Source organism: Salmo salar, unplaced genomic scaffold (genome assembly GCF_965601325.2).
Source record: "Salmo salar unplaced genomic scaffold, fSalSal1 ptg000408l, whole genome shotgun sequence".
NCBI classification, from domain to species: Eukaryota; Metazoa; Chordata; class Actinopteri; order Salmoniformes; family Salmonidae; genus Salmo; species Salmo salar.
The window spans coordinates 1,100,574-1,107,728 of record NW_027675377.1 but is presented as its reverse complement, the minus strand read 5'-3'; the positions used below and the strand labels follow the sequence as shown (position 1 = coordinate 1,107,728).

General features: G+C 36.9%; 1 long non-coding RNA gene across 1 annotated transcript; it reads right to left on the bottom strand.

The window, feature by feature from the left end:
* Positions 1-1,457: 1,457 nt before the first annotated feature.
* Positions 1,458-6,466, bottom strand: LOC123732669 (uncharacterized). Its single transcript, XR_014391378.1, has 2 exons — positions 5,925-6,466; positions 1,458-2,819 (listed from the first exon to the last, which is right to left on the bottom strand). It is a non-coding gene; the product is annotated as an uncharacterized LOC123732669 (long non-coding RNA).
* Positions 6,467-7,155: the final 689 nt, after the last annotated feature.

Here is a 7,155-nt window from a genome sequence, read left to right as displayed (position 1 = left end):
ACTGTGGGAACATTGGAAAGGCTTTTCTCCTGTGTGTGTTCTCTCATGCCTTTCCACGCTCCCTAACCACCTAAAACTCTTTCCGCACAAGGAGCAGTGGTAAGGCTTCTCTCCAGTGTGTATTCTCTTATGTGTTCTCAGGCTCCCTTACTGAGTAAAACTCTTTCCACACTGGGAGCAGTGATGTTGTCCTGCTGGTTTGGACATCTCAGGGTCTGGTTCCTCTGAAGGACTCTTCCTGCTGTCAGAAGGAGAGTCTGGTCTCTCTCCTGTCAAAGACAAACAGATTATATAATTAATTAAACAGAGACCTGAATGAAACATGATAAAACTTCCTATGATGTTTAATCTCGACTAGATTCCTCAATCACCTGAAGTCAGTTTTCACAAGTATTATTAAACCCACTTCAAAATGCAGGTCTCTGGTGCTTCTTAGGATGTCCAGGCAGGTGATTCACTTCTAACCGAAGTCTTGCAGGTGTTTACATGGTTTTCACATCTGCCAGGTCATCGAAAAATCAAATTTCAGTACGAGTGTATATATATATATATTTTTTTTGTACTTTTACACCTTTTTCTCACCAATTTCATGATATCCAATTGCAACTCCCCTACGGACTCCGGGGAGAGGCGAAGGTCGAGCCATGTGTCCTCTGAAACACGACCCTGCCAAGCCGCACTGCACATCTTGACACACTGCTCGTTTAACCCGGAAGACAGCCACACCAATGCGTCGGAGGAAACACTGTCCAGCTGGCGACCGAAGTCAGCGTGCATGCTGACCACCACAAGGAGTCGCTAGATCACAATGGGACAAGGACGTCCCGGCCAGCCAAACCCTCCCCAAACATAACGCTTTGTATTCAGGATATAAAGTTTGTTTCTTTGCCACATTCTTTTGTAGTATTACTTTAGTGCCAACAGCCTCTCTATTCTCTCATGTGATTTCAGGTCCTCTGACTGGGAATGCTTCCTTCTTTTCACTCTGTCATTTAGGTTAGTATTGTGGAGTAACTACAATGTTGTTGATCCATCCGCAGTTTTCTCATATCACAATCATTAAACACTAACTATTTTAAAGTCACCATTGGCCTCATGGTGAAATCCCTGAGCGGTTTCCTTCCTCTCCAGCAACTGAGTTAGTGACTGGGTATATTGATACACCATCTAAAGTGTAATTAATAACTTCACCATGCTCAAAGGGATATTCAATGTCTGCTTTTTTTTACCCATCCACCAATACATGCCCTTCTTTGCGAGGCGTTGGAAAACCTCCCTGGTCTTTGTGGTTGAATCTGTGTTTGAAATTCACTGCTCAACTGAGAGACAATACAGATAATTGTATGTGTGGGGAACAGAGATGAGGTATTCATTCAAATATCATGTTAAACACTATTATTGCACACAGTGAGTCCATGCAACTTATGTGACTTGTTAAGCAAAATCTTTACTCCTGAACTTATTTAGGCTTTTAATTAAATGTGTAAACATTTCCAAAAACATAATTCCACTTTGACATTATGGGGTATTGAATCCATTTAACCCCAGTATCTCTACTTGCACATTCATCTTCTGCACATCCTACCATTCCAGTGTTTAATTGCTATATTGTAATTACTTCGCCACCATGGCCTATTTATTGCCTAACCTCTCTTATCCTACCTCATTTACACATGCTGTATATAGATTTTTCTACTGTATAATTGATTGTATGTTTGTTTTACTCCATGTGTAACTCTGTGTTGTTGTATGTGTCGAATTGCTATGCTTTATCTTGGCCAGGTCGCAGTTGCAAATGAGAACTTGTTCTCAACTGGCCTACCTGGTTAAATAAAGGTGAAATAAAAATAAATAAAAATATTTTTTAAATTTAGGCTGTAACACAACGAAATGTGGGACAAGTCAAGGGGTGTGAATACTTTCTGAAGGCACTGTATATATAAAACTCCCCCCACACAGCAATCTAATAGCATCAGTAAAATCTGTTGAAATTAAACCACAGATAAATATACCTAACATAGTACATCTATTAAACAATTCATCACAACACATACATCAGAAATAGTTACACATTATAGAGATCCATTCATGGATGTACAGGTCTGTTGGATAAACGTTCAGAAATGTCCACTGCTGATTTTTTCCAGGCGTCCATAGCGGACACCCTGGCCCTATGAATCCTGGCCGTGGACAAATTCTCAGTCAGAAACACAAGTCAGAACACAGCCTCTCTATTCTCTCGTGTGATTTCAGGTCCTCTGACTGGGAAAATGTCTTTTCACAATGAGAACAGTGGTATGTCTTCTCCTCCTGTGTATTAGTATGTTGGAAAGGCTTTTCTCCTGTGTGTTTTCTCGTATGCTTTTTCAAGCTCCCCGACCACCTAAAACTCTTTTCACACTGGGAACATTGGAAAGGCTTTTCTCCTGTGTGTATTCTCTCATGCGTTTTCAGGCTCACTAACCACCTAAAACTGTTTCCACAGTGAGAACAGTGATAAGGTTTCTCTCCCGTGTGTATTCTCTCATGCTTTTTCAGGACCCATAACCACCTAAAACTGTTTCCACAGTGGGAACAGTGGTAAGGCTTCTCTCCCGTGTGTGTTCTCTCATGCCCAACCAGGGCTCCTAACTGAGTAAAATTCTTTCCACAGTGGGAACAGTGGTAGGGCTTTTCTCCTGTATGTGTTCTCTCATGCATTTTCAGGCTCCCTAACCACCTAAAACTCTTTCCACAGTGGGAGCAGTGGTGTTGGTTAGGCGTCTCTGGGTCTGTTTCCCCTGAGGAACTCTTCCTGCTGTCAGAGTCTGGTCTCTCTCCTGCCAAAGACAAACAGACTATCTAGTTAAACAGAGACCTGAATGAAACCTGCATTAAATAAAAATGTCTTCCTATGAGGTTTAATCTAGACTAGATCCCTCAATACCCTGAGGTCAGTTTTCACAACATTACATCATTAATAATAAACTTGGTGACGGTGAGATTTAAAAACAAATGATGAAGAGCTCCAAATCTAATCTCTCAGGGAATGTCATGTTTATAGGCTGATCAGAGCTCTATAATAATACATAATGTCATGTTTATAGGCTGATCAGAGCTCTATAATAATAGATAATGTCATGTTTACAGGCTGATCAGAGCTCTATAATAATACATAATGTCATGTTTATAGGCTGATCAGAGCTCTATAATAATAGATAATGTCATGTTTATAGGCTGAGCAGAGCTCTATAATAATAGATAATGTCATGTTTATAGGCTGATCAGAGCTCTATAATAATAGATAATGTCATGTTTATAGGCTGAGCAGAGCTCTATAATAATAGATAATGTCATGTTTATAGGCTGAACAGAGCTCTATAATAATAGATAATGTCATGTTTATAGGCTGATCAGAGCTCTATAATAATAGATAATGTCATGTTATAGGCTGAACAGAGCTCTATAATAATAGATAATGTCATGTTTATAGGCTGAACAGAGCTCTATAATAATAGATAATGTCATGTTTATAGGCTGAACAGAGCTCTATAATAATAGATAATGTCATGTTTACAGGCTGAGCAGAGCTCTATAATAATAGATAATGTCATGTTTATAGGCTGAACAGAGCTCTATAATAATAGATAATGTCATGTTTATAGGCTGATCAGAGCTCTATAATAATAGATAATGTCATGTTTATAGGCTGATCAGAGCTCTATAATAATAGATAATGTCATGTTTATAGGCTGAGCAGAGCTCTATAATAATAGATAATGTCATGTTTATAGGCTGAACAGAGCTCTATAATAATAGATAATGTCATGTTTATAGGCTGATCAGAGCTCTATAATAATAGATAATGTCATGTTATAGGCTGAACAGAGCTCTATAATAATAGATAATGTCATGTTTATAGGCTGAACAGAGCTCTATAATAATAGATAATGTCATGTTTATAGGCTGAACAGAGCTCTATAATAATAGATAATGTCATGTTTATAGGCTGAACAGAGCTCTATAATAATAGATAATGTAATGTTTATAGGCTGATCAGAGCTCTATAATAATAGATCATGTTTATAGGCTGAACAGAGCTCTATAATAATAGATAATGTCATGTTTATAGGCTGATCAGAGCTCTATAATAATAGATCATGTTTATAGGCTGATCAGAGCTCTATAATAATAGATAATGTCATGTTTATAGGCTGAACAGAGCTCTATAATAATAGATAATGTCATGTTTATAGGCTGATCAGAGCTCTATAATAATAGATAATGTCATGTTTATAGGCTGATCAGAGCTCTATAATAATAGATAATGTCATGTTTATAGGCTGAACAGAGCTCTATAATAATAGATAATGTCATGTTTATAGGCTGATCAGAGCTCTATAATAATAGATAATGTCATGTTTATAGGCTGATCAGAGCTCTATAATAATAGATCATGTTTATAGGCTGATCAGAGCTCTATAATAATAGATCATGTTTATAGGCTGATCAGAGCTCTATAATAATAGATCATGTTTATAGGCTGATCAGAGCTCTATAATAATAGATAATGTCATGTTATAGGCTGAGCAGAGCTCTATAATAATAGATCATGTTTATAGGCTGATCAGAGCTCTATAATAATAGATAATGTCATGTTTACAGGCTGATCAGAGCTCTATAATAATATATATTACTATTCCAGTCAGTGTTATAGGCTGCAGTTGATCCATTGTTAATAACGTTTTGTTGGTGTCCCACTTCATCTCTAAAGTAATAATGGACATTACTATCTCTCTAAATTATATTTTTTTGTTTAGCCACACCTTTCCTTCAAAATTGTTATTTTGAAGACTTACAAACTGTCCTTTTGCTATTATGTTCAGTCTCCCCAAAACGCTTGTCCTTTTGCTAATATGTTCAGTCTCCCCATAACACGTGTCCATTTCATTTCAATAATGCTTCTTATTGTAACGGGCGTCGTATAGAGGGGACCAAAACGCAGCGTGTTGAGTGTTCATTATTATATTTATTTACTCAAAACACTAATGACAAAATAACAAAAGGAAATTATCAACTTACAGTTCTGTCAGGTACAGAGACTAAACAGAATGCAACTGCCCACAAAAACCCAGGAAGAAAAACCCCTACTTAAATATGATCTCCAATCAGAGGCAACGAGGACCAGCTGCCTCCAATTGGAGATCAACCCCCCAAAAAAACATAGAAAGAGAAAACCTAGAACTAACACATAGAAATAGAAAAACACAAAACACCGCCTGTCACACCCTGACCTACTCTACCATAGAAAATAACCAGTTACTATGGTCAGGACGTGACACTTATTTTATGTATTTCTCCAACATTATTTAGAAATCTGCTTTTTGTGGGTATACACACTCTACGCAAGGCCTACAATGGACACATGTCAAAAATTTCATTTATAACATGTTTGCGATTCTGTGAGACAATTAAGTTGTGATTTTGTGGTGGGGGGACTCTGATGGTATACACATGTTACAGTTAAGTAATAAGGCCAGAGGAAGTGTGGTATATGGCCAATATAGCACGGTTAAAGACTGTTCTTAAGCACGACTCAACACAGAGTGCCCGGATACAGAACTTAGCCGTGGTATATTAGCCATCTATCACAAACCCCTGAGGTGTCTTATTGCTATTATAAACATGTTACCAACATAATTAGAACAGTAAAAATACATGACATACCCGTGGTATACGGCCTGATATACCATGGCTGTCAGCCAATCAGCATTCAGGGCTTTAATCACCCATTTTAAAATGTAGCTTTAACATTATATTATAACATAAATTCCTAGAGTACAGAACAACATTTTCAAGTATAGAATTTCAGTATGCTGCTTTAAAACAACACATTCGTTCAAACCCTTTGGACAGTTAGAGTCCGTTTTTAAGACAGTACTTACTGATGGTAATCAGATCTCCTGACTCCTCTGTCAATATGACCGTTATCTCTCCCTTTCTTCACTCCAAAAACTGCATCCTCTTCTTTCTCTTCCTCCTCTTCTTTTACAGTAACATCCTCCTCCTCCTTCACTCTGAACGCGTCTTCCTTCTCCTCTTTCATGACAATGTTCAGCCACAGAGCTTCTTTCTCCGTCCAGCAGACCTCCCCTTCTTTAGTAGGCGAGGAATACATCAGTGAGCTCATGGTCGGGGATGTTAGCTAGCTAGTTAGCATGAGCGACTAGTTTAGTGCTAGGCTAACTTATCAAGCCAGCTAGTTGACTAACAATGTACCTATAACATTTAAATGGGGGCAATTAACTAGATGTCAGAAGTATATTTAAAACACAGAGGCAAATATGCACAGAAACAGTCTAAATGTTTCGGCTGTTGGCTACCAAGGTGGCTGACTCGTTGTTGTTGATCCGTTCCGTCCACTAGATTATACGTCACGCTGCAGCATCGCCTGAAAGACGCACATCGCCGTCTGCTGACTGGAGGGAAACGCAGTTGAGATTTTTTTTTTTTTTTAAAACAAATGTATTTTTCATTCCTTTCATGAAATAATAATATTATATTGAGACGTTCAAATAGAGCACTGCATATTTTAAGTGAGAATTTAAAACATACTATCATTCACATCTGTATTTAAGGCAGTTTCATATTCATAATTTTTTTATTATTTAATTTTTATAATTTTTTTTAGTTTACAGTAATGTATTCGCTAACTATTATTTTTTTTATTTTTTTAGTTTACACAGATCTTTATTTAACTTGTTGTAAATAACAGTAACATGCAAAAAAGTAACATGCAAAACATAACATAACATAACAGCCAGAGGGAATCCAAAGAAATTAGAGAAAAATAAAAAAACTATTATATCAAATCAAATACAGACATATATCGAATCCATTTTTTTGACATATTGTTTTGTATACGATTTAAAGATTCTACGTACTGTTCCACATCAGATAAAAAAATTAAGAAAAGGGGCTTTTTCTTCAAAAATTTTGATTTGTGGATGAAAGATTTTCCTAATAAAATAAAGAGATTTATGACATACTCACGTTCAATTGTGGAATCAGTGTAGTAAAATAATATGTCAAACTTAGTAATATCAATGGTTGTATGCAATTTGCGGCTAAGATATAGTTTTACATCAGTCCAAAATACTTCACTATATAAACAAT